Here is a 25,863-nt window from a genome sequence, read left to right on the forward strand (position 1 = left end):
CACCCCAGCCGGAGCCCCCCTGCTGTTGCCTTATCCTGGTGGCCCGCTTCCTAGCTCCCTGCAGGTGTATTTTCCTTTCTGCTTGGAAGATGGGTGATGTGGGCTGTGGTTGTGGAGAAAGAAGCCTCGTTGTTAGCAATGGGGATGGAGAGGTCCATCAGCTGGCTTCGGTCTCACCTCTCTGGCATCCTGGGATCTTGTGTCAGACTTCATTTGAAGAGTGGCTTCTGCTCTTAAAAAACGAAAAGTTGAAGCTATAGTAGAAAACAGTGTGACTTTCAAGCCAGGGGTAACTGAGTTCCCACCCCTGTTCTTTCACTTACTGGACACATTCACAAGAGTGGATGTCACCCTTCTGAGTGTCACTTGTCCCACCCGCAACATGGGAACAGTAACATTCAGCCTCTAGAGCTGAAGCAAGGATAAAATGAGACTGCATGTGTGTGTGGTGACAGTGCCATGCTCAATGCCATAGACACTTGGGAAATGGAAGCCCTTGATTCCTTTGCCTTCCCCTCTAGATCCTGCTCAGCTTCCCAGGCCAGCCCAGGTTGAGGCGCTGCCAGGTGGTCCCTTGGGACCTTGCTTCTGAAGCCCCCCAGTGATCTCTTCCCTCTTTGAGAGAAGGAGAGTGATAGAAAGAACACCTGCAGTGGACTCAAAAGACCTGGCTTTAAATGCCGACTCAGCAACTTAGTAGCTGTAAGGCATCAGGCCAGTGACTTAACCTCTCTGAACTTTGGTTTTCTCATCTGGATAATGGGCCTGATGATACTTTCCTCCGAGGTGCCAGTAAGTCAGGAGAAGGCAGTGCTTCAGAAATGTGGGTCTAGTTATGAAGCCCCCTTTGGAGTTTGTTTAAAGTGCAGGTTGCTTATGTTCACTACTCGAAGCTTCTGATGCAGTTGGTCTGGGGTGGAGCCCAGGAATCTGCTTTTTAAATAAGCCAGCAGGTGGCTGGGATGCAGGTGGCCCACCAAGAAAAAATATAGAGTGTGTGATCCCAGTGTCCTGGGTGCTCTCCAGACTGTGTCTGCAGGGGAGGCCCCCACATAGCACAAACACACCCTATCTGTCTCTCCAGCAGCTCAAGCAGGACCACCAGGAAAGTCTTCTCAATTGCCTCTGAGATTCCCCCCAAATGCCACCTCATGCTGCAGTCGCCACATGGGCCTGTCCAGTTCTCGCTCTCCTGCCCTATCTCCCACCGGTCCGTGCGCTGTGCACCTAAGGCTGCTTCAGGGGGCCTGCCTTGGCAGCTGTCAGCCATACCCAACCTAGAGCACCCTTGTCCGTATTGAGGGCACTTCCTCTGGATGCTTCTGAAGGTTACCATGATATGGGTATCAGATGGGGATAGGTCTGATGTAGAATATGGGCTGCAGCTCTCTGCAGCTCAGTGTCACTTTTGCCACTGGACACCAAAACTGCCCAAAGCATTGCAAGGTGTCTCATGCTAAGAGCTCCTCTTTAATGGGGCTAAAACACAGTCTGAGAGCTGGGCAGGACACAAACACCATCTCTTCCTCACAAGATACTGAGTTCTTGATGTGGCAGACATGTTTCTCTCATCCTAGAGCCCCATGGCATCTTGCAAAGGGGTGGGCACAGAGTATAAACCTGGTGAGTGCTTTTGGATTGGTTGGTAGCTCTGTAGGAATGGAGGTAGCTCCAGAGAATGAGCTTTGCCTCTTTTCTCAGCTTCATCCTTTCACACGGATGCAGTTGCTCTGTCATGACCTGAGATCCAGGCTGCAAGTATGCCCTCTTACCGTCATCCCTGTGATGGTGAGTATGCCCCTCCATTCGGTAGGGCTTTGGCACCACCTGAATCATGATCTTCCCCACCTTGCAAAGACCTGCCACCATCCCAGGGGACTTCGGCATCCTTGTGAATAACCCATCCACCATCCATGCCCCACATGCTTCTTAAACCTTTTCAGGCACATTGGCATCACTGCCACTCCAAGCTTTCACTCACACCCTCAGTGCTACCCTAAACGCTGGGGATTTAGCATTTCTGAAAGGATGGCCACTCATCAGCACCATTTGGGGAGCTTTAAAATATATAGATTTCCAGGTCCCAGACCTGTTCAATCAGAAACTCCAGAAATGGGTCCAGAAACTGGATCTGACCTTCTGATGATCAGCCACATCAGCGACCACTGGATCTTGTCATCCTCTATTGTGCTTCTCTGGAATTCAACCTGACAGTAGCCCACCACCACAGTCAATTACCCCCAGACCTCTCACTGCCTGTGCCTTGTTTTCCCCTCGTCAAGCCATCCAGGCTTTTGACTATTTTTTTTTCCTGTCCATCAGCTTCCTCCTCTGTTTGTCTGTGCCCCCCCGTAGCCTAGACTAGGTGAGCAACACATACCCTCCTCCCTAGTCCCTGCTCTACCTGTCTGATAAAACCAGAGGTCAGCCTTCTGCACTCCTGCCCCCAGTTTGTCTCTGATATCCCTGAGATCACTGCTGCATGCAAACGTGAGGAGCCTACACTCACTCAGGTTCTTTGGGATACCTGGCAATCCTCTCCTGAGTTGTCAGCTCTGTCTCCCAATCTCCTCCACAACCATTCCAAGTTTCCACTGCTTTCCTCAGTCTTCCATCCCAGCACCCACTGCCTTGTGCACCTACTACGTGCCCAGCAAGAGATTCAGAGCTGAGCAAGTTAGACGTGGGCCCTGTCCTCATGGAGCTTACAGTCCAACGTGGAAAAAAGACTAGCAATAATGATCAGTGCTCTTGATCGTACAGAAAGACAAGGACAAGGTCACAGGGAAAGTGATCCCCGCAGGTGGGAAATACCTTCAATAGCCAGCCCCTGCTCCATCTGCACATCTGGGGCACTGCAGTCACCTGCTTTCCTTCCCTCGTTCTTGCTGGAAGAGAGATCTTTCTGCTTTATGTGGTCACCCCCTCCTCTGTACTTGTGATCCCCTTTCCCCTGCCAGGAACTTCACAGATTAGACACCTCCTCAGAGGTTCAATCTCTTCATATCTACTGCTTCATCCCTTTCAGCTCAATCTCTCCTGCCTTATTGTTGTTAGTGATAATATTAACTGTTTGCTGAAATTAATGCAGGTAAGTCTCAGTGACAACACTATTCACAAAGAACCACCCATCAGATGGCCATAGAGGGAGGGATTTAAAAAGGCAGAGAAATGTGAGGCATGGCAGGGGGGTGAGAAGGGGAATGGGTTGGGCGCCTTCAACACGTTCTCTTGTTTAATCCTCACAACTTCATTGGACGGCTGTGATCATCCTGTTTTGGCTTTGGGAGGTGCAGCCATTTAAGGCTGCAAAACTGCTGTGTCAGCCAGTCAGTTAAAAAACAACCCATTCCAAGTGTTCTATATGCACAGGGTGTTCATTCAGGGAATTAGAGGCTGGCCCAGCCACCGGAAGGGCTGGGGGAGCAAGGGTCAGGAAGGCATAGTGGAAGGTCAGCGTGCAAGCTTCAAAGTGGATATCTCTCCAGGGCTGGCCTGGAAGCTGTATGGAACCTTCAGGAAGCTCGTGCTGACTATGAGCCACAGCTATGGGTGGGAGATGGCAGGCACAGGCCCAGAAGAGGCTGCAAACCTCATGTCTGCCCCAACTGCCTTAGGAGAAGAATGGCCTCTCCTCTCTTTCACCTTCCAAATATCATGTGAGTGTCTCCCTGGCAGGATCCAGCCTGGGGCCTTGTAGAGAAGGGGAATCTGGGAACTCCAGGTCCTGAAGGAGACAGTGGACAAGGATGGTAAGGATTCAAGGTGATGACAGACAGTCCAGCATGAATGCCACCGGGCAAAGCTGGGTCAGAACCCAGATCTGCAGGCTCCAACCCTCCACTCCATTTCCCAAGCCACGCTGACCCCCATTGAACTTTCTCTTAAAGGACTTCGTTTTTGCCTCACCACTCTGTAGAATTGTCTGAAATTCCTTCAACCATCAATGAATTTGGAAGACAATTGGCCGCTAACTGTGGACTAAACCTTCATGAACTTTCCTTCTTCTCGCTTTAGGATCAAACACTCAAGATATTGGTCTCCAACCTGTGATTTTGAAGCTTTTTTAAAAGCATAATTCTTAGTTCAAATGTTACACAGAACCCCACCGTACACAGTGGGTACTGAAGGTCACTAGCCTCCATGCTGAGCGCCCCTCTTCTGTCTGCCCGGGGCACGACTGGGGGACATCAGGTTCTGGAGGACACTAGACAGAGGAGGAAAAGGAGCTTCCTCTCAGCCCAGAAAACATTGGCAAGTTAGATAATTGTGGGGGTGGAGCATCAAAGAGGAGGCCTTTCTCTACTTCCTCCCACTGTCATATGTGGCTTTTATGGTTCAATGACCAGACTTTTTGGGAAGAAATAGGGCCTTGAGGATTAATATCTGGGAATGGAGCTAAACAGAAATCTGTGTCCCTTTGGCTGCAGTTTTCCATGGGCCTCACCATCTTTTCCCAGAGTGGCTTTAGCAGGGGATGCTGGGGGGACTCTGTTACGAGTAGCATCCTAGGCTGGATGGGGCCTTCCTTAGGGTCCTTGCAGTTCATAGTTTTGCTTTGTCTTGCTTCCCTAGTTCTGCAGACCCCAGGCCAGTATTTGTGTGCATGTGCACGTGTGTATGCATGTGTGTGTGTGTGCATGTGTGTGTGTGTAATTCACTGAAGTGAGAGAGACACTGGATTCCAAATTCTCAGTAAATTGCAAATATTGTGAGATGTGTTAGTACTCTGGGCCAAGACAAATGTAATTTTGGATTATTAAGTCCACATGACAAATGAGTGCTTATTAATTTTTATTTATCTTGAGTGAATTAATAGGGACCAGCGATGGGAAAAAAATAATTGTCATTCTACTCATTCATAGAGAATAGCTGATTTGGAGAAAACCTTAAGAAACAGTAGCATAAAATCACAGAATGTTGAAGCTGAAACCTGTGCTTTAATTCAACAAATATGTATTAAGTAACTTCTTGGTTCTGGAAATTCAAAAGCATACAAGAAACTGTTCCAGTCCTCAAGGAGCTCAGAATTTGGTAGGGTCAACAATAGGAATTTGATCAAGGAATAAAGGTGGTATGAGATGAGGGCAGGCTGTCACTAACTCATTGTGGGGGTAAAAGAGCCAGAAAAGGCTTTCTGGAGGAAGTTATATCTGAGTTGGGTTTTGTTGTATGAGTAGGAGCTTGGCAGGAAAAAAAATTGGAGAAAGGCATTCTTGTCAGAAAGAAGAAGAATATAGGCTTGTTAATCCATGAGGTGAGTTCAGAAATCCAGCAGTCTGAAGATGTAAAGTGGAGGGAGATGAAGAGAGAGGGGTGGGCAGGGAGCAAGTCCTGAAATCTGAGCTGAGGATAGGTCTGGACTTTTCCTCCATGATCAGGAGCCATCAAAGGTGTGAAGCAGGAGAAAGACCACTTTGGTGGACCTATGGGGGATGCACCAGAGGAGGCAAGGCTGGAATCAGGACCCCCTTATGAGGAGGTTGTAGTGGATGGGGATAGAAGCCAGGTAGGGCTAATGAGAAGGGAGAAAGTGGATGGATTGTATCAGTTTCCTTTTTGCTGCTGCAACAAATTTTAAACTTAAAGCAACACAACTTAATTTTCTTACAATTCTGGAGGCCAGAAGTTCAAAATCAATCTACTGGGCTAAAGCCAATGTGTCAGTCTGGCTGGTTCCTTTGGGAGGCTCTAGGGTAGACGTTATTCCCAGATTGCCTTTTCCAGCTTCTAGAGGCCACCTGCATGTCTTGGCTCATGGCCCCTTTCTGTCATCCTCAATCCGCATTATTCCAGTCTCAGCTACCATCATCACATCACCGTCTATCTGACTCTGACCTTCCTGCATCCCTCTTATAAGGACTGTTGTGGATATTCAGGGCCCAGCTGGAAAATCTCATCTCAAGGTTCTTAATCACACTGGCAAATTTCTTTGCCATGTGAGTTAACATTCACAGGTCCTAGGGGTTAGGACGTGGGTATATTTGGAAGGCCATTATTTAGCCTAGCACCTGGATGCAAAGGACTTCGGGAACTGTAGCCAATACAATTTGGTAACTGTCTAGGGAGAATGGAGGTGATAATGGGAGAGAAAACCGCTGTGGATACTGGTTTGTGCAGCAAGTGAATGGTGGCGCTACCCACTGAAAGAAAGAAGGAGGAAGAACAGAGTTGGAAAGCAGGTATAGGGGGAGGTGTGGAATAACGTGCTCAGTTTTGAACATGTTGAATTTGAGATGTCCAGTAGGTCATCAGATACGTGGAATTCAGGGGAGAGGTCTGGGTGAGAAAGAAATCTGAGTCAGCCATGTGCAGTTGGTAATCGAAACTGGGGTGTGGGTAACAGTAACTCAGGGAGCGTACAGAAAAGAAGTTTTTGAACTTTATAGTACATCAGAATAGCCTTGGCATACAGTTGGCAGGTTTAGCAAATGAAAGTACAGGAGACCCTGTACAAGTTGAATTTCAGATAAACAACAAATACTTTTTTAGTATGTCTCACATATGGCACACACCTCGCTTGCCCTGCTTCTCCTTGTTTATCTGAAATTCAGATTTAACTGGGCATCCTGCGCTTTGCCTGGTTACTCTACCTTGGGAGCATGTTAAAAGCAAGGCACCTTTGTGGGCTGCGTTCCCAGGGATTCTGGTTCTGTTGGTCTACGGGGAGGCTTTGGAATCTGTATTTTAACACGCTTCCTGGGAGACTCTCAGGCAGTTAGACCTGTGAGACACTGAAGGAGAGTGAGGAAGGAAGAGGGCTCAGGAGCAGACCCCAGGAACCTCAGCACTGAAGAGCAAGGGAAGGAAGGAGCCAGCACACTGGCCTGAGAAGGACCAGATGGAGCAGCAAGAGGAAAACCAGCCCTGGTGGCCTCTTGCAGGTGTTTTGAGGATGAGCATCAGTGCAGCAAGAAGCTGTAAGAGGCCATAAATTAAAATGTGGAGTCAGTGGTGACTATGGCATATTTGTGGAGACTCCACGGCATTCTTGTTCATTGGAGTTCTTCTCCAGTCTGGGCTGTACCCGGGACACGGTGATGGTGCCTGTATCTCTCTGCCTGTCTGCCTCTCTGCCTGAGGGCTTTCCCCAGCACAGCTTGGCTGCAGGCAGGCACGACCTGAAAATTCAGAAGTGTGAATGCCCCAGGACAACCCTCACCAGTGGGGCATGCAAGCTGGTGGACCACTGGCCCAGCCTCCCAGCTCCAAGAGCTCAGTCCCCTCAGTTTCTCAGAGGGAGCTCAGAGGGATTGAGCCTTCATTGCCCACAGTGGTGTCCTGCTTATTAATCACTCTTGGTTAGCTTCTCTCCCTTCCGTGTCTCACTCTGTTCCTGTCCCTCCAATTCTCATTCTCTGGAATCACTTCTCAGTTATCCTACACGCACCCAGGACCTTGTCTCAGGGTCTGCTTCTGGGAGGACCAAAACCAGGACCCTGGAGATGTCTGTTCCCATGGAGTCATGGGGATGAGCTGAGGGCAGCAGGCAGAGGGGTGGGAGGGGGGCAATGGTCTCCGGAAGGAGCTGTGAGGCAGGGAAAGGCTGTCTTCAGTGAACCCCAGCCTGTGCTGGGTGCACCTCTCCTCCTTGGCAGCCTGCATACCCCGGTGCTTATCTCATGACCCTGGTTCCCTGAGGCCCCTCTGTAGAACCTCCTTCTAGGATCTCTGGACCCTGGTGGGCCATTTCACTGGGACTCTGCCGTCTTCAGCCGTGCTAAAGAGGGCATGTATCTATCCCCCTTCTCCTCCTTTGCAGCTGATGATGTTCTTCCATTTCAAAATGGGCCTTCAATATCTTAGAGAAGGAAGGAGATGAAGCTTTCCTGAGCACTGCTTTGTATACAACTCTGCTATCTCATTTAATCCTCACAACACCATAGAGAGTGATTTTTCTCATCTTTCCAATGAGGACACTGGGGCTCAAGGGAGTTAAGTCACCTGCTAAGGTCACCCCACGCAGTAAGTTGTGGAGCTTGGACGCTGGTCTCTTGCCTTGCCAGGCTACCTACACATGACAGGTATTTGAGGATGACACCCACACTCAACCAAGCCCTTTCCCTGCCCAGGCCTGTGTTCACAGTTTCTTTAGATGACACTTCAAGGGGCATGGCTCCTGAACTCTCACCTCTTGGGTGACATTCTTGGTTTGCCTTCCCAGTGAAATATAGCACCCAGGGCTGGTAGCTTTCCAAAAGAGCCCTGTGCCTGTTACCTCTGCTGACCTGAACATTACACCTCCATCTCTGACCCCAGGATCGCATTAGCTTTTGAAACAGCCACAGTGCTTACATGGGCTCATATGAAGCTTTGGGGTTACCTGAAACCCCCGGGTCTTTTTCACATGGCCTGTTGCCAAGCCAGGATGCTCCTGGAGCAGTTAATCATTTTGATCCCAAATGCAGGCCTTGGCATTTGTTAGGACTGTGGTTTTCATGGTTTGGGCTAACATTACGACAAAAAGAAAAGCAACAGGTATTGATTTCTCTATACAGCCATTGATTGGCCATCAATGAATTCATATTTGTGTGCCTCATATTTCCAAGTAGATTTTCAGTTCCTTGAGGGCAGAGGGCATGCTTTCCCTCCTCTGCATTGCCTACAGGGTCTGGCACAAAGGTCTGCAAACAGCAGGTATTCCACAAGCATTGCTATTGCCTGAGTGAGGAAAAAGACTCTCAATCCCTCAATCCTGCCCTCCTCAGCCTCAGCTTCAGCTCTTGTCAGCACCACTCTCCCTGACTGTACTACACAGAGCACCCCCATCTGGAATGCTTCCGTGGAGTGGCTTCTTACAGTATTGGTGGCAGGCAAGATGGTGGAGTGAAGGAAAGAGCACTGGCCCCGGAGCCGAGAGACCTGGGTCTGAATCAGCTCTCGCATGTGACTGTGTGCTGTTCCCTCATTTGTAAAATAGAGACAATGAAAACAGGTTAATGTATTGAATTCATACTGTAAAATGTGCTCCGTGCTTTTTGCCCATAATCTCAACCCAGTGAATTAGGGATAATAAATATTTCCATTTTTTAGATGAAAAAATCTGAAATTCAGAATAGTTAATTTGTTTGCTCAAGGTCACAAAAGTAAAAAGTGCAGAGCTGGCATTTGAACCCATGCTGTCTGCTCCACCCTTAGCCATTGGGCATAATAAATATGTCACCTCATAGATTATTGCACAGGAGAATGGCAACTTGCTGATAAAGTGCCTGTTACCATGCCTGGCACATAGTAAGTACTCAGTAAGTGCTATCTCTCTCCCCAGCTGCCTCTCCACCTTTAATTTTTCCCTATTCTCAGGGCAGAGCTAGGACAGAAAGGTGGAAGTAGAGGAGATTCACTTTCAATACAGTCAAAGGAGCAACTTTCTGACAGTTTTGAGTCCTCAGAGAGAGACCTCTGTTCTTGGAATAGGAGAGCAGGGCCTGGCTGGTCAGCTGTTGGTGGCGGAACCCCTGTCTTGGTCTGGAGGAGGGAGGAGTCATCATGCAGGGGTCAGCTGGAGGCCCGTGGGCCTTTGAGGAAAGAATTCCTTAGTTCGCAGGGCCATCCTGACCCCTCTCTCCCTTGTCTCTCACACATGATCTATCACCACGTGGTGTTGATCCCACCCCACCTGTCCTGGCATCCTTCTATCTGATTCTCTCCAGGCCACCAGCAGCTCTCCTGTTGAGCCTGGCATTGGCCATCTAACTGATTGTGTGACCTCTCTTGATTGTTGATCCACACAGCACTCTATGGGTCTTCCCAAAATACAGTGTGCTCATGCCTCGCCCCAGCCCAGGACCCTCAGAGCCTTTCCATCTGTAGGAAAAGGTGCTAAGAGACCTCTGAAGGTCTCTTAGCCAGTCACCCAGGCCTTCTCAGGGCCCCCAAAGCCTCTGGCAGGCCTTTGTATGTGCCTTTCCCTCAGCCTGGGACCCCCTCCACCCTCTCTCTCTGCTAACTTTGTCTCCCCTTCCAAGTCTGTGCATTTCCTTTTCCTGGAAGCTGTCTTTGAACACCCCTTTTCCTCCATCCTCACCCCAGACGACAGAGTGAGTCTTATGTCATCAGAGCCCCCACCTCTAGGACCTAGATTTGAGCCATGCAGTTCAAGCTTTTCTTGAGTCCTCCAGGTGCCAAGAAGACTTGACGAGACCGCGAGGATGCAGAGATAAATGAACCATGTTCCTAGGCCTGGAGGAGCTCTTCAGAATAGCATGGAGTGATGTGTTGGCCAAGTGAAGCTCAGGTGCTCTGGGGAAAACCACACAAGGAACACAGATAATCCAGACTGAGGGAGTCAGGGGGGCTTCCTGGTGGAACAAGTGCTTAAATAGAGCTTTAAGGTCTCAGTGGGGGATAGGACGTCAAGAAGGGAAAGAAAAGTTTGTGCTCAACTAGAGCCCTGAGTGAGTCAGCCATGCCGGGCACTGCAGAATGACTGAGCAGAATGACTTGCTGATGGGTGCCGCACTGGCTGAGTGGGAAGGAGTCTCCTTGGAGGCCTCCCAGGTCTCTGGAAAGGCAGGAGTGGGGGATGCACAGGAGGACTAGGTTTGGAGGGACAAGAGGGTAAAGAGGCTGATCAGGAACTTGCTTGATTTAGAGTCCTTGTGGGATCCCTGAGTGGAAATTGCTTAGTGGGAAGGGCATCTGAAGTGGAGGGAACAGCACAAAAAGGCCAAGAGGCCAGACTGAATGATGGGCCATAGGTAGTGGGACAATGAGGACACCCGGCTGGAGTGTGGAGAAAGAGGAGGGAGGGACTGGTCAGCTGGAGGAAGTTCCCAAGGTGACTGTATCTGAAAGTCAGTTATGGGCCAGACGCTGTGCTAAGTGCTTTTTTGAACATTACTTTTTATCTTCCCAACAATCCTGTGGCGGCCCCATTTTGCAGATGAGAGCATTGAGGCTCAGAATGGATAAAGGACTTGCTCAAGACCACATAGCACCAGCCAAAGCCTTGCACAATAGGTGCTCAATATATATGTCTGAAGGGGCTGGCTGACTGCATGAATGAATGAGTGAATGAATCAATCAATGAATGAGTAATAGAATTCAAGCCCAAGCACACCTGGCTTTTAGCTTGAGCTCTGTCCTGTTCTATACCTTGTTGCCTGAATTCTCTCCACCTCAAAAACAACTATAATTCTAATGGTAAGAAGAGTGAATAACATAGCTTCCCCCTGAGCCTGAAGTGCTTGGGGCTTTGAGCAAAGCCCTCACATTCCTCCAAGCCAGGAGCTCATGACCACATGCTTCCCCCCTTCTGGAATCTTCCCTAACTCCTCCTGGGGCAGCTCCATGCCAGCTGCCCTTTTGAAAGCCACTGTTTGCTTTCCCTGCCTCCAGTTTTATCATTTTCTCCAGGAAAATATTTGCCTTCCCATTATTTTAATCATGCCTCACGGGTCCAGCAGGGAGGCCTTGCAGAAGAATAAGCCCTGTTTCCTGTTTGCTGTACTGGGAAGACAAACAGGTTTGTTTGACTTACCTGCATTTTCCCAGTAGGTGGACCCCTTGGAGCAAACACGGACTAGACCTTGGGCTTCCTGCCCCTTGGACCTGGAGTTGACTTGACTGGGGAGCATTTAAAATGGAAATTGCTTCCCATAAGGCAAGCTGGGGTGGATGGAGCTATTCTCTTTGGTTTATCACAGAGCACGGGTTCCTCTTATCGTGCATGGTGCCTGAACTGGAAGTGAGCTTCTCTTGAATCCAGGAAACATTCAGTCTTCCTCAAATAGCAACCGAGCCCTGTAATACTTGAATGGATTGATCTAAGAGTGAGACTTCAAGATGAAAATATTCTAGAGATTAGGGGTGGGAATAAGTAGGGGGCTATGACCAGGGAGAAACTTGAAATTTATTGGTGTAAAAATGGCCCTGATTTTTGAAGCCAGACAGATCTGGTTCAAATTCAATTATAGGTGAACTACTTTTTATGTGTGTGTTGCTAAGGATAGAGCTGTTGCTTCATCCATTCTGTGAATGTTTAGTGAGCACTTCCCAGGTGTCATCCCTATTTTAACTGTTGTGATGCACCAGTGAACAAAACAAGTAATAATTTCTACCCTTTGGAGTTTACAATCCAGTGGAAAAAAGCCAGGCAAACATAAGACATAAGAAAAACATGTAGCAAGTTAGAAAGGGATTTTAAAAAAAAAAGTGGAAGAGGGCCAGGTGCGGTGGTTCACGCCTGTAATTCCAGCACTTTGGGAGGCCTAAGCAGGTGCATCACCTGAGGTCAAGAGTTCAAGACCAGCCTGGCCAACATGGTGAAACCCTGTCTCTACTAAAAATATAAAAATTAGCCGGGCGTGATGGCAGGTGCCTGTAATCCTAGCTACTCCGGAGGCTGAGGCACAAGAATCTCTTGAACCCTGGAGCCGGAGGTTGCAGTGAGCTGAGATCACGCCATTGCACTCCAGCCTGGGCAACAGAGTGAGACTCCGTCTCTAAAAAAAAAAAGTGGAACAGATTTAGTGTGACTGGGAAGGTGTTGTGGGTGCAGGGTGGGTGGGTGAGGGTGCAGTATAAATAGGATGGTCAGGGTAGGCCTCTTGAAGAAGGTGATATTTGAATAACAACTTAAGGAGGGAAAGTACTTAATTCCAGACATGTCTGATTCCAAAGCCCAAGCTCTTAAAAGCCTACACCACCTCTCTCCCAGTTGAATACCAGCAGAAAGCTGGACACATAGTAGTACTTGGTAAGTATTAGTGCTTATCCCATCCCTCTTCCTTTTAGAGTATCTTGGGCATGCATCAACCAGGAAGACAGACAAGAGGGTGGTGGGGATCCCAGCAGGGCACCATTGCCAGAGCAATGTGTGGGCATGAAGTAGGGATCCTGGGGAGCAGGCAGTCACCAAGATGCCCATGACTTCTCTTAGGGTTGGAGTTCACTCAGGTTGGGGAGTAGAGTTAGGGTGGGGAGGGCTAGAACAGTTAGGGAAGATAAGACTCATCCATTGATGCTCACTGCACTCCCTAACTTTGCCCTGGAGACAAATGCACTACACAAACATTTATTGAGGGCCTACTAGGAACCCGGTGCTTCCCCATGCATGTCATTCTCCCAGCTGTCCTCTGAAGCAGGCAATAGCATCTCCATTTCACAGCTAGAGAAACTGAGGCTCAAAGGTTGTAAAGCTTATGTGTTGCTGACTGGCTTGGATATAGCTTTGGATCTGTCTGATTTTACAGACCAGGTAATTTTTACTTTATAATCATGATCAATTTCTGACTGAACAGAAAATTTATCTGAACAGCTGCCAATGTCACTATCATCCTCAACCTCACCATCAACATTACCAACATCACCATCACCATTAACATCACAATCACTATCACAGTCACCATCACCATCACAATCACCATCACCACCGTCACTGTCACCGTCACCATTATCGTCACCATCATCAACATCACCGTCAGCTTCACTATCGATGGTCCTGTGATTACAGGCAGCAGGGCATGTCAGATCATCTCTCTCAGCTTCAGCTTCTTTATCTGTGAAATGAGGATAACTATATCTACCCCAGAGGTTAGGAGAGGTGCTGAAGTAGGTCTTCTATTTCCTCCACTCCACCAAAACTGCTGTTTTCAAAATCATCAATGACCTCTATAATTGTTGTCATTATACTCACCCTCCAAGAGCATTCAATGCCTCTGACCACTTCCTTCTCTCGGCTTTGTGACAGTCGCTTTCTGGTTTCCCTTCCAGCTCACCGATCCCCACCCTCCTTTGCTAGCTCTGTCTCATCTACTAGATCCCTAAATATTTGAGTCTTGCAGAGCTTTCTTCAAACGGGCTCTCTAACTGCTTCCTCCCTAGTCCAAACAACCATCGTGCCTCCCTTGAAATACTATAGAAACTCCACATCACTAGGGCACGGTCAGGGAAGTGGACCTTAGAGTGGGCCATGGAGCCCCCCCTGGGGAAGAAGGGTCCCTTCCTGGGCCCATCTAGAACTAACAGCACTCGCTTCAAGGAGGAGATATAGGGTCAATCCTGAGCAGAATTTTTCGCAGGTAGTTTGTGAAGTCTCTGCCTCCTGAATCTGCATCCCTTTCAGCTTTCTGTTGCTTGCTGGGTCTGTACTATCTCAGATGATCAGAGCCCTCAGAATCTTCCCACCCTAAACATGTCCACACTGAGATGTTAGGGACAGTGGCCCCCACTTGGTTTCTATTTAGCAGAGAACTAACAGAGTGCTATAGAGAGATCTCCAGTTAATGGCTGGGAACATTTGCAGAATGCTTTCCTGAAAACTGAAATAGCACCCCTTTGGGGGCTACTGTTTCTGCCTCCACATTGGGGGGCTTGTTCTGAGACAGATGGTCCCCTGTTGGGCTGTTCTCACACACACGAGCAGAGGAATTCTTTTAGGTCCTCTTGGCCTCGGGAGCATTTTGAATCAGATGCCAGGAGAAACAGATTGCCTACCCCTTATTCTGGGGGCTGTGGGTGGATGGCTTTGAGAGGAGATCTCTTCCAAGAATGTGTTTTCCCTTACATCTTCAGGATGCCATGCACTTCCCGCTCTGCTCTTTTGAGGCTGGCATAAGCATGAGAGTTGCTTGGTGGGGGAACGTCTGTACCGCCTCTGCCCCACTGCTCAGGAGCAATGGCGGGTGAGTGAGTCACTTTTGGCATCCTCCTTTGCTCCCTTTGCGTAGGGCTACCCAGTTGGTAACACTACAGTCTGCTCTCCACCACCAGCTTAACTTAAATTCCTAAAATAGCTCAGTGTGATTGGGCCATTCCGTTGCTCAAGAACCATCCAGAGTCTTCCATTGCCTGTAGAGTGAAGTCCCAGGCTTTCATCTCACATTCGAGGTTGCGACCATCTGGCCTTCATTTGCTTTTCCAACCATGCCCCTCATTCCTTCTCTACCCAAGGTCTTCCCTCCAGACAGTCAAGTCTACTCTCCTTTCCCAGAATGCCTGGCCTCCTGGCTACATCCACACCATTCTCTTGGTTAAAATGCTATCCCCCTTTGTTGCCTCTATAAACTTCTTCCTGTTCTTCCAAACAGGTTTGAGGCCAACCTTGCAAAGACCTCCTCTCCTTGGATGTCTTCCTTGATCCCTCCTTTCATTTGCCCCCTGATTCCATGTTACCACACAGAGGCCCTCTTGTGACTACTTACCTAGGTGTGGGCAGGGAGTGGGAGAACCACAAGGGACAGTACCCAGGGCTATTACCACCAACAGGTACTCCCAGTAGCAGGAGAGCTATTACCACTTCTAGGCCTGAAGAAGCGAGGGGAGGAAACTGTTAACAAAACCTGGAAGGAGGAAGGCCTGCAGAGAAGACCACAGGGCTGTGACCTTCCACAGAGATGGAGTCAGCTTGGGGAGAGCTCTCCGGTGAGTCAGGAGAATGAGCACCCCTTAATTGAGACCAATTGGAAGCCAGAGCGCAAGGGAGCCCCTTAGAAAGTCTCTGCAGGGGCCGGGTGTGGTGGCTCATGCCTGTAATCCCAGCACTTTGGGAGGCCGAGGCGGGCGGATCACAAGGTCAGGAGTTTGAGACTAGCCTGGCCAATATGGTGAAACCCCGTCTCTCGTAAAAATACAAAAATTAGCCAGGCGTGGTGGCAGGTGCCTGTAGTCCCAGCTACTCGGGAAGCTGAGATAGGAGAATTGCTTGAACCTGAGAGGCAGAGGTTGCAGTGAGCCAAGATCACACCATTGTACTCCAGCCTGGGTGACAGCGAGACTCCAACTCAAAAAAAAAAAAAAAAGGTCTCTGCAGGTCAGCCTTCGTGTGTGGGCAGAGGAGTGAAGGAGTGTGGAAAGGAATCTGGAGGGATGTAAAAAGGAAGGGGATTCTAGCTTTTACCTTAGATATCAGATGGGTAAATTGTGAAGACTTTGAATGTCACAAGTAGAAAGATTCTTAGATTCAAGCTGTTCCACATCATTTCCCATATAGGAAAGTGGAAGCCCAGAGGGTGTTCGTGCTGATCTGAGACCACACAGTAAGGTAGTGTCAGAGATGAGACGGGAGGAAGTGTGAACCCCCCAGTTCATTAGTCAATTGTTTCTTTGGAACAGAGCATCTAATAAGTTATACAATAAGAATCTGAGTTTTAGTCTTACTGGCCATGCTGGCTGTTTGGTAACTGGTGAGATGGCCTGATGGGAGTCTGTTTGCAAGTGGTGGCTGACAGCCCTCCACGGAAGAGGTGCATCCTGAAGGGGGAAGCCATGGACGATGATTTTACCCAGTGGTATGTGGATTGACATTATGGACATAGCACGGCAGTTGTTTGTTTGTTTGTTTTCTTTTTTTTCTTTCTTTTTTTTTTTTTTGAGACAGCATCTCACTCTATTTCCTAGGCTGGAATGCAGTGGTGCAATCACAGCTCACTGCAGCCTTGACCTCCCAGGCTCAAGCAATCCTCCCATTTAACCTCTCAAGCGGCTGGGATTACAGGCACGTACCACCATACCTTGCTAATATCTTTAAAATTTTTTTTTTTTTTTTTTTTTTTTTTTTTGTAGAGACGAGGTCTCACTATGTTGCTAGGGCTGGTCTCAAACTTCTGACCTCAGGTGATCCACCCGCCTCAGCCTCCCAAAGTGCTGAGATTACAGGCGTGAGCCACTGTGCCCAGCTGGCAGTTGTTTTTCAAGTCTGTTGTCCACCTCGGTTCCTGGACACCATTTGAATGCTCTCCCACAGAGAGCAGAGAGAGAGAGAGAGAGAGAGAGAGACAGAGAGAGTGTGTGTGTTTTAAGGGGAGCAATCTACAGTAGAATCTGAAAGAGCTCTTTCACTCATCTCTGAGTCACACTGAACTCCAAGCAGCGCTGCTGTGGGTTCCCCATAAGGGACCATAACAGAGAGACAGCTCTCCCACGCCCCACTGTATTTATTATTATTATTACTTTTTGAGATGGAGTCTCACTCTGTTGCTTGGGCTGGAGTGCAGTGGCGCAATCTCGGCTCACTGCAACCTCTACCTCCCGGGTTCAAGTGGTTCTCCTGCCTCAGCCTCCTGAGTAGCTGGGATTACAGGCGCCCATGACCACTCCCGGCTAATTTTAGTAGAGACAGGGTTTCACCATGTTGGCCAGGCTGGTCTCCAACTCCTGACCTCAGGTGATCCGCCCACCTCAGTCTCCCAAAGTGTTGGGATTACAGATGTGAGCCACTGTGCCTGGCACCCAACTTTGTTTTAATTCTCTTTCACCCGATTTCCTTCTACTCTTTTTTTTAATAATTGAAGCAGTTGTGCAGGTTTTTGCAATGTTCAGACTCTGATGCTTATGACTCCTTACATCTCAGATCAAGCCATGGGAAGGCCCGGGCAGGGAATATGATATCCAATGGTCAGTGGAAAGAATGCACTCAGGGAAGTCAAATACATGGTCTAAGTTCCCACAGCTGGAAAGGGATGACCAAGCAGTAGGCTTGACTCTGAAGACCATGCCGTTTTGATTTTACCATATTGGGACTCTCTCCCTCTGCCAACCGTTCCTTTTTCTGAGTCTTTTCCTATTCTTTTTCTCTCTCATCTCTCAACCTTTCCCTTCTTCACCTCCATCTCCCCCATCCTCTCTATCTCTCTCTTTCTCCTTTTCCCCTCTCCCCACTCTTCTGAAAAGCCACAGCTTCTCTCTGTTCTAATATGCCTAAGACATTGTCCCAGGAACTTTCTTATGTGCTTCTTGACACCCAGAGTGACTGAACACAGGTATGTTTGTTGGGAGAGCGTCTGCCTCCATGGGAAGAGAAGCTAACTGGTTGACTTTCTGCTACTTGTACCAGCCAAGGGGCTATTTGCAGAGAGTACGTAACAATGACAAAGCACCATAAGACATTGAGCAATCTTTCCTTGCATCAATTAGATTCTGACATCTGCTTACTGTTTAATTATCTTTTGACTGAGGAAATGGAAAAGTTGACAAGTAGTTCAACCCAACAAGAGTCAGGTTCCTTATTTTTCCCCCTTCGTGAGCATGTTTTTAGAACACTGATCTGCCAGCATCTCCTGGTCTCTCTGGGGCACTGGCAAAAAATACAGACAAATATTTATGTTCCATGAACTCAAGAAGGTTTTCATATTGTTTTCATGTTTAACTGATTTCAAATGAACGACAATGGCTCTTAATGTGGTTACAAGAATTTGCCATTAATTTTCACTTGAAATTGGATGCAGCCGGTATACATGCCTATACCGTATTCTAGTTCTTAACGATTTGCCTTCCAAAAACATAGGCTGCTTCCCACTGGCTGATGGGCACAGCAGCTTAGTGAGGGTATCGATCTCCTATTACATGTGAACAAAAATTAAATTGAGAATATCACCCTATTTCAGAGTGCTTTGCATGTAGCATTTGAGGCAGGCGGCTGGGACACTGAATGAAGAGCCTGGGGGAGGCAGGTTCAGCATGCCACCGTTTCCTGGTCATGAAGATGCCAGCTCCAGCTCCAAGCAGGTGACAAGGCTGGGTGGCCAGGGGACAGGGGAGTGGGGTTCGAGGTCTCAGAGGATTTTTAAAAACTTCCGTTGTCTTTCTACCTTGGATTTCAGGAGCACCAGGGTAATGTTCTAAACTTCTTTGTGAGGTTTAAAGTCTTCCCTCCCTTGGTCTAAAATGTTGAAGTGGGTGGTGGAACAGAGAGGTGACATGAAGATGAGAGTTGAGCCAGAGGAATAGGATTCTCCATCTTTGGGTATGTCATTTAATTTTGGAAACACTCAGTTTCTGTTTAAGCAGTGTAACCATATAATTTGTTGAACACTTTTGAAGGGGTGAATGTTAAATTGGATAGCATGTTGGGAAAATGGGCTTAAACTGGAGATAAAGTCGACCTATGAATAAAGAAGGGATTAGGCCACGTAGCGGGGGTCAGGGGTGGTAAATAGGTTTCATACCCATGGTAATTATGAAAGAGCGATCAGGCTTTCTGGACTGCATTGTGGAGGGGTTGGTGCAGCTGCTCTTGAGCACCGTGGAAGAGTTTCCTGATTGATTAGCAATGTCTGCTCTAGTCTCTGGGAAGGATGGCTGCACCCTTGCAGGTATTCACCATTCCTGGATTGGATGTCTTCAAGAGCCTTTTCAATTCTATTTTTGTAATAAGAATAATTGAGAAGTGAATGAAGCTAACCTTCTTATTTAAATGCCCTGGAGGTTGAGACCTGGAAAGCCAGACTGAGAGGCCTATGGCAGTGCTTTTCCAACTGAATGTGTACACTTGAATCTTGTCAAAATGCAGATTCTGAATCAGAGGTCTGGGCTAAGGCCCAATAGCCTCAATTTCTGATGAGTTCCCAGGTGATACCGATGCTGCTGGTCTGTGGGCCACACTTTGAGCAACAAAGACCTAAGGCAGCATCCTGAACCTGGGCCAGTGCCCCTTCACTGCAGGCTCATAGCCTGCAGAAGAACCTGCATATATGCTACTTTCCAAAGATTTTTTTCCGCAAGTCATTTAAGTGATTCCTCCAGACAGCCTTTTAATGTTTGATAGATTATTTCCCGCCCCCATCACCCACTTTTTTTTTTCCTAAATGTGCTTCTCAGGTGCAGCAGGTTTAAGTGCCTAGCCCAAGGGCTATAAATGGCAGAGCTGAGACTCACATTTAAGTCTTTGCCCTTCCCCAGGTGGCCCTTTGAACACCTATCTGGCAGGCCTAATTATAGAGGTAATGTTGTGAGTGCCCTCAGCTCAAATGGGGCAGCTCTTGGAGCAGTGCCAAGGGATTGTACTGATGCTAAATTTGCCTTCAGATCACGTCAGAAGCCTAAGCTTGCCTTGTGACCCCCAGCTCCACCATTCCAGCCAGTCATTAAGGCAGGCAGACAACATCTTACAGTCTTGGGTTCATGGGAGCCTTCTTTGTTCTTATGAGGGTTTTAGAGGCAGATAGACCTGGATCAGAATCTTTCCATGTCATTTGACCTTAAGCAAGTTACTTAATCTCCCAAATTAAAGTCCCTTCACCTGTAAAAAGGCACATTCTTGGCTGAGCGCAGTGGCTCACGCCTGTAATCCCCGCACTTTGGGAGGCTGAGGCAGGTGGATCATAAGGTCAGGAGTTTTAGACCAGCCTGACCAACATGGTGAAACCCCGTCTCTACTACTAAAAATACAAAAATTAACCAGGCATGGTGGTGCGCACCTGTAATCCCAGCTACTCGGGAGGCTGAGGCAGGAGAATTTCTTGAACCCAGGAGGCGGAGGTTGCAGTGAGCTAAGATCGCACCATTGCACTCCAGCCTTGGCAACAGAGGGAGACTCCATTTCAAAAAAAAAAGGCACATTCTTGCCTTTCAGAGTTGTTGGAAAGATGAAAATAAACAATGAATGTAGTAAAATGCATGGCACAGTGCATAGCAAAGATGGAACATTTTGTTTCTCCCCTTTGCCCTTCAGAAGAACTGTAATTCCTTAGTGTTGCTATTCACCGCACAAATACAGTGTAACTATCTTAGATTCTTCTTGGTACAGTGGTGTACTCCACGATAATGGGTTCAACCTTTATGTAGTGCCTTCCCGTACACAATAAAATAGAAAACCGTATTCATTACCAAATATCATTCTTTCATGATATAACACACAAAAAACTATTTAAACAAACTTCAAAACTTATACTCTAAAACATGTCAGCACCAAAAACTATGCAGGCAACACAGACAAATTTGAAAATTAGAAGCAAACTTAAAATGTCTCCGTTGTGATTTGGCATTAGCAAAATCACCGATAAGTTTTGCAACTTCTGCTGCCTTGTTTCTGCAGCGAGTGGTGTTAATTCTGTTAAAACGTTGTTGTCACAGAGTGTTCCTTAAATAGTTTTTAATTGGTTCTAATTTGGAGAAAAAACGTTTTGCTGAAGATACAGGGGCAGGAATTGTCAAAAATAAAATTAACAGATAACATTCTACGGAAAAACTTGGAGACATGCCGTGTCATTGTATACTCCCTTGGCAAATGTATGGATGCTTTAATTTTGTCAGTTTCACGTGTTAATGATTTTCACAGAACAGTAAGTTAATTGGTAGTGCTTCCAATGGATCCCTGGAATCTTTCGTTTTCACCTCCTGTGCGTTCTTCACAGCGGACTTTTCATCCACATGAATTAATTAGGATGGTGGAAAAAAATGCAATCAAATCAGCAGTTGTATTTAACCCTGAAATCTTAGGCCTATTTAGGTAATCAACGTTATCAATTATCCATGAAAAAAAGGTAAGGAATATATAAAATCCTTCTTTAAAAAAAAATCTGCTGAAGCTCAAAGTACTGCCGTCCTGATACTCAGCAAATCAACAGGTGGAGGCAGATGATGTAGATGATGCAAAAATCTTTTCATTATTATGGTATCTTGGCAAAATTTTAGCCAAAGCAGTCTCTCTTTTTTTTAATTTGGAAAATATAGTCAGATTTTTTCACCTATCTTTTAAGATATTAGCATAGTTCTATATGTATAAATGCATAATTCTATTAAAGAATTCTGCATTGCTTTAGCTAAGGGAGCAACAGCCGCTCTGACAGCTCTGACTTTGCAAATGCCAGCCAAGCACCCACATTCTCTTGGCTATAAAGGCAGTAGAGGTCAATATGCTTTCCTAGGAGTCATCAAGTATTGCCAAGGAATAGTCCCAATCTCATTGCATATCACATTTCAGGCATGCCGTACTCTGTTCAAATGGCATCTGGTGTAAAATATGTATTAGAAACTGCTTCTTCCCAAAATTGAGAAGATCTGAATTATGCAGGGGGAAAACTGACAAGTACAGTGTGTCTACACTTAAGTATATGTAGTATGTCCTTGTATTTGCTTAGCCAATAGGGTACTAAGAGGTGGGATTTGAAAGTTCCTGTCTAACAGACAGAGTATGTATTTATTAATAGTTCTCTGTAGGCCATTGGCTACAGAAGAGATGTACTTGAATATTAATGATATTCTCATTTGATTGTCATGGAAGCCAGAGTGGAATTCTATTCAAGTGCAGTTTTTATTTATACTCCAATGGTGTCACGTAGATTTAAAAATCAGTTGCCTGCATGATAACCACAGCTAGTACCATAGAAGCTTTAAACTGTCAAGGGCTCCTAGTAACCCATGGCCCTGAAACAGTGCACCATCCCAGCTTGACATGGGTTCCTTAGTTCCCCCCTTTCACAATGATCAACTGGGTGATCAAGGCCTCCACAGCCTGGCCCCAGCTTCAGCCCAGATCCCCACCTAACAAAGCCCCTCCCCAGCCCCACTGTGCTGGCCCTCCTGAGCAAGGCTTCTGTCTTCTGCCACTGCTCCTGCAGCCTTGTGCCTGCTTTTCAGGTTTTCTCTGCTCCTCTGCCTGTATCAATCCTGCTCATCCTTTAAGACCTGGCATAGACCCTGTATCAATCAGGGTCCTGGCAAGAAACAGCTGATACATCAGAAAGGGGTTTGAAGAGAGTTAAGGAGGGATGCTTTATAAGGGAATGGCCAGGGCACAGCAAGAGCAACATGAGATGTTGTAGAACCCTGGGACGACTACAGTGGGGAGCTGCTACTGTCCCAAGGCTGGAAGAGGTGAGGCGAGGGAGGGAAACCACAGAAGGCCCACAGCCATAAGTGAGGACTGCCTGGTGGGAGTCATGGCCTTCGCTGGAGGAAACTGGTAATTGGTAACCCTCAGCTCAGCAGAGAGGAAGCCAGAGGAGTGGAAACCCTACTCTTTCCTCTTGCTGTGCATCCCCTGTTGCCCATCAACTTTGGCCAAACCCAACTCAGAGAGGGAGGACAAGAAGACCCTTGCACGGCCCTTATAGGTCAGCCTCCCAGCCAGAGCAGGGTGGAGAGAGACAGAGCCTGAATTGGGAGGGGACCCCTCTGCCTTCTCCCAGGAGCAGCCTGATGAATCCAGCCCAGAGAGACCTCTCTCCTCTGAAGCCCAGAGCACTTCTGGTTTGAATGCGCACTTGGCCTGAGTAGCTGTGATGTGTCTTCATGTTGTGCTGCAAGGTCATTGCTTTCTTGCATTTTTAGTTTGCCTCATGCTCCCCACTGACTATGGAAGCTCCTTGAAGCAGGGCCTTCACTTATTCTCTTTGTATTTCTCATATGGAAAGAAGTAAATACCCTGGAATGTCTTGCTTGTGTCAGTTTGGAACATATTGTTCCTTTCTTGCCACTCCACCCCACCCCCAACCCAAACACACACCTCCGGGGCATCAGGACCTGTGCCTGGTAGATTATTCTTGGTAGGAGGGTGGGTATTGAGATAAGGGTGAAGAAGCCAGGAGCCCTGGCCCTGGTGTGGGGAGTTTTCAGCAGATGCAATAGGAAGCCAGAGCACAGGGTCAAACAGAGGGGAGCCGAGGGCCAGACCTAGGAGGAGCTGGGTGAGGTGGGCAGAAAGTGTCACCAAAGCAAAAGGGGAGGGAGACACAGACTGACATGGGATGCCAGTTGGGAGTACAGGGCCAGGGGACCCGGGCAAGTGAGTTACCACTAATGAGACATTGGAACTGATGGGGAGGGACTCGGATGCAAGGTTAAACCGGGTGCCAACCGAAGTCTAGCCCTGTACTGTCCAATATGTCAGCCCCTAGCTACGTGTGGCTATTTAAATTTAAATTAACTAAAATTACCTAAAATTAAAAATTCAGTTTCTCAGGCACACTAGCCACATTTCAAGTGCTCTACTGTGTTGGCCAATGTGGATGCAGGCATTTCCATCATTGCAGAACCTCCTACTGTACAGCCTGCTCCAGAACATCCTAGAGATCTTAGGGTCCTAACAATGCTAAAAACATACCTGTTTGTTTGATTTGAGCTGGTCTTATCTGTCTCGATATCAAATAGTCCTAGCTTTCACTTTGCTAGTGAATAATTGTGTGACGAGTCCCCAAACTTCAGCTTTGTCTTCTAGAAAATGAGGCAAATGACAAAGGACGAATTTAATTGAGGATTTGAAGGTGTCTTGAATGGCCATAGATACAAAGGAGGAGCTCTCTAATAAATATTATTTCCCAACCTCCTGACGACCACAACAAGGATACGAACCAGCACTTACTGAGAGCTTGTTCAGCTGGCACTGAGCTGAACAGTGATTGCCTTATGCAATTCTCATAGTAATTCTGTAGGGAGTTAGTATCACTGTTCCCATTTTTCAGATAAGGCAATGAAGCTGCAATAAGATTAAAACTGTTGCTCAATGTCACATAGTGGTGGAGCCAAGTTTCTTTATATTTGATTTAAAACTGTCAAACATTGTTCTCTGCTGTTTCCTGTAACATCTTGTCTTCCCACTTAGGCCATTAAGAACATCTTAGGCTTCATTTGAACCTTGCAATGTGCGTGGCACAGGACTGGACTGATGCTCAGTTGCTAATTGGCACATCAGTTTTGATAAATTTTAACAAAATATTTAAACTTTCTTTCTTTTTTTTAAAATTATACTTTAAGTTTTAGGGTACATGTGCACAACGTGCAGGTTCGTTACATATGTATACATGTGCCATGTTGGTGTGCTGCACCCCTTAACTCGTCATTTAACATTAGGTATATCTCCTAATGCTGTCCCTAACCCCTCCCCCTACCCCACAGCAGGCCCCGGTGTGTGATGTTCCCCTTCCTGTGTCCATGTGTTCTCATTATTCAATTCCCACCTATGAGTGAGAACATGCAGTATTTGTTTTTTTGTCCCTGCGATAGTTTGCTTGGAATGATGGTTTCCAGCTTCATCCATGTCCCTACAAAGGACACGAACTCATCCTTTTTTATGGCTGCATAGTATTCCATGCTGTATATGTGCCACATTTTCTTAATCCAGTCTATCATTGTTGGACATTTGGGTTGGTTCCAAGTCTTTGTTATTGTGAATAGTGCCGCAATAAACATATGTGTGCATGTGTCTTTATAGCAGCATGATTTATAATCCTTTGGGTATATACCCAGTAATGGGATGGCTGGGTCAGATGGTATTTCTAGTTCCAGATCCCTGAGGAATTGCCACACTGACTTCCACAATGGTTGAACTAGTTTACAGTCCCACCAACAGTGTAAAAGTGTTCCAATTTCTCCACATCCTCTCCAGCACCTGTTGTTTCCTGACTTTTTAATGATCGCCATTCTAACTGGTGTGAGATGGTATTTCATTGTGGTTTTGATTTTCATTTCTCTGATGGCCAGTGATGAAGAGCATTTTTTTCATGTGTCTTTTGGCTGCATAAATGTCTCCTTTTGAGAAGTGTCTGTTCATATCCTTTGCCCACTTGTTGATGGGGTTGTTTGTTTTTTTCTTGTAAATTTGTTTGAGTTCATTGTAGATTCTGGATATTAGCCCTTTGTCAGATGAGTAGATTGCAAAAATTTTCTCCCATTCTGAAGGTTGCCTGTTCACTCTGATGGTAGTTTCTTTTGCTCTGCAGAAGCTCTTTAGTTTAATTAGATCCCATTTGTCAATTTTAGCTTTTGTTGCCATTGCTTTTTGTGTTTTAGACATGAAGTCCTTGCCCATGCCTATGTCCTGAATGGTATTGCCTAGGTTTTCTTCTAGGGTTTTTATGGTTTTAGGTCTAACATTTAAGTCTTTAATCCATCTTGAATTAATTTTTGTATAAGGTGTAAGGAAGGGATCCACTTTCAGCTTTCTGCATATAGTTAGTTTCCCAGCACCATTTATTAAATAGGGAATCCTTTCCCCATTTCTTCTTTTTGTCAGGTTTGTCAAAGATCAGATAGTTGTAGATATGTGGCATTATTTCTGAGGGCTCTGTTCTGTTGTTCCATTGGTCTATATCTCTGTTTTGGTACCAGTAGCATGCTGTTTTGGTTACTGTAGCCTTGTAATATAGTTTGAAGTCAGGTATCGTGATGCCTCCAGCTTTGTTCTTTTGGCTTATGATTGACTTGGCT

The 25,863-nt window shown here is 46.9% G+C and overlaps 2 long non-coding RNA genes across 21 annotated transcripts in view; both read left to right on the forward strand.

The window, feature by feature from the left end:
• Window positions 1–25,863, forward strand: part of LOC104002363 (uncharacterized) — a 249,704-nt gene that overhangs the window by 133,464 nt on the left and 90,377 nt on the right. The window lies entirely within an intron of this gene.
• On the forward strand, window positions 12,532–24,448 carry LOC104002362 (uncharacterized). Its single transcript, XR_001710056.3, has 3 exons — window positions 12,532–15,363; window positions 18,324–18,444; window positions 18,540–24,448. It is a non-coding gene; the product is annotated as an uncharacterized LOC104002362 (long non-coding RNA).

The sequence above is a fragment of the Pan troglodytes genome, chromosome 16 (assembly GCF_028858775.2).
Source record: "Pan troglodytes isolate AG18354 chromosome 16, NHGRI_mPanTro3-v2.0_pri, whole genome shotgun sequence".
NCBI classification, from domain to species: domain Eukaryota; kingdom Metazoa; phylum Chordata; class Mammalia; order Primates; family Hominidae; genus Pan; species Pan troglodytes.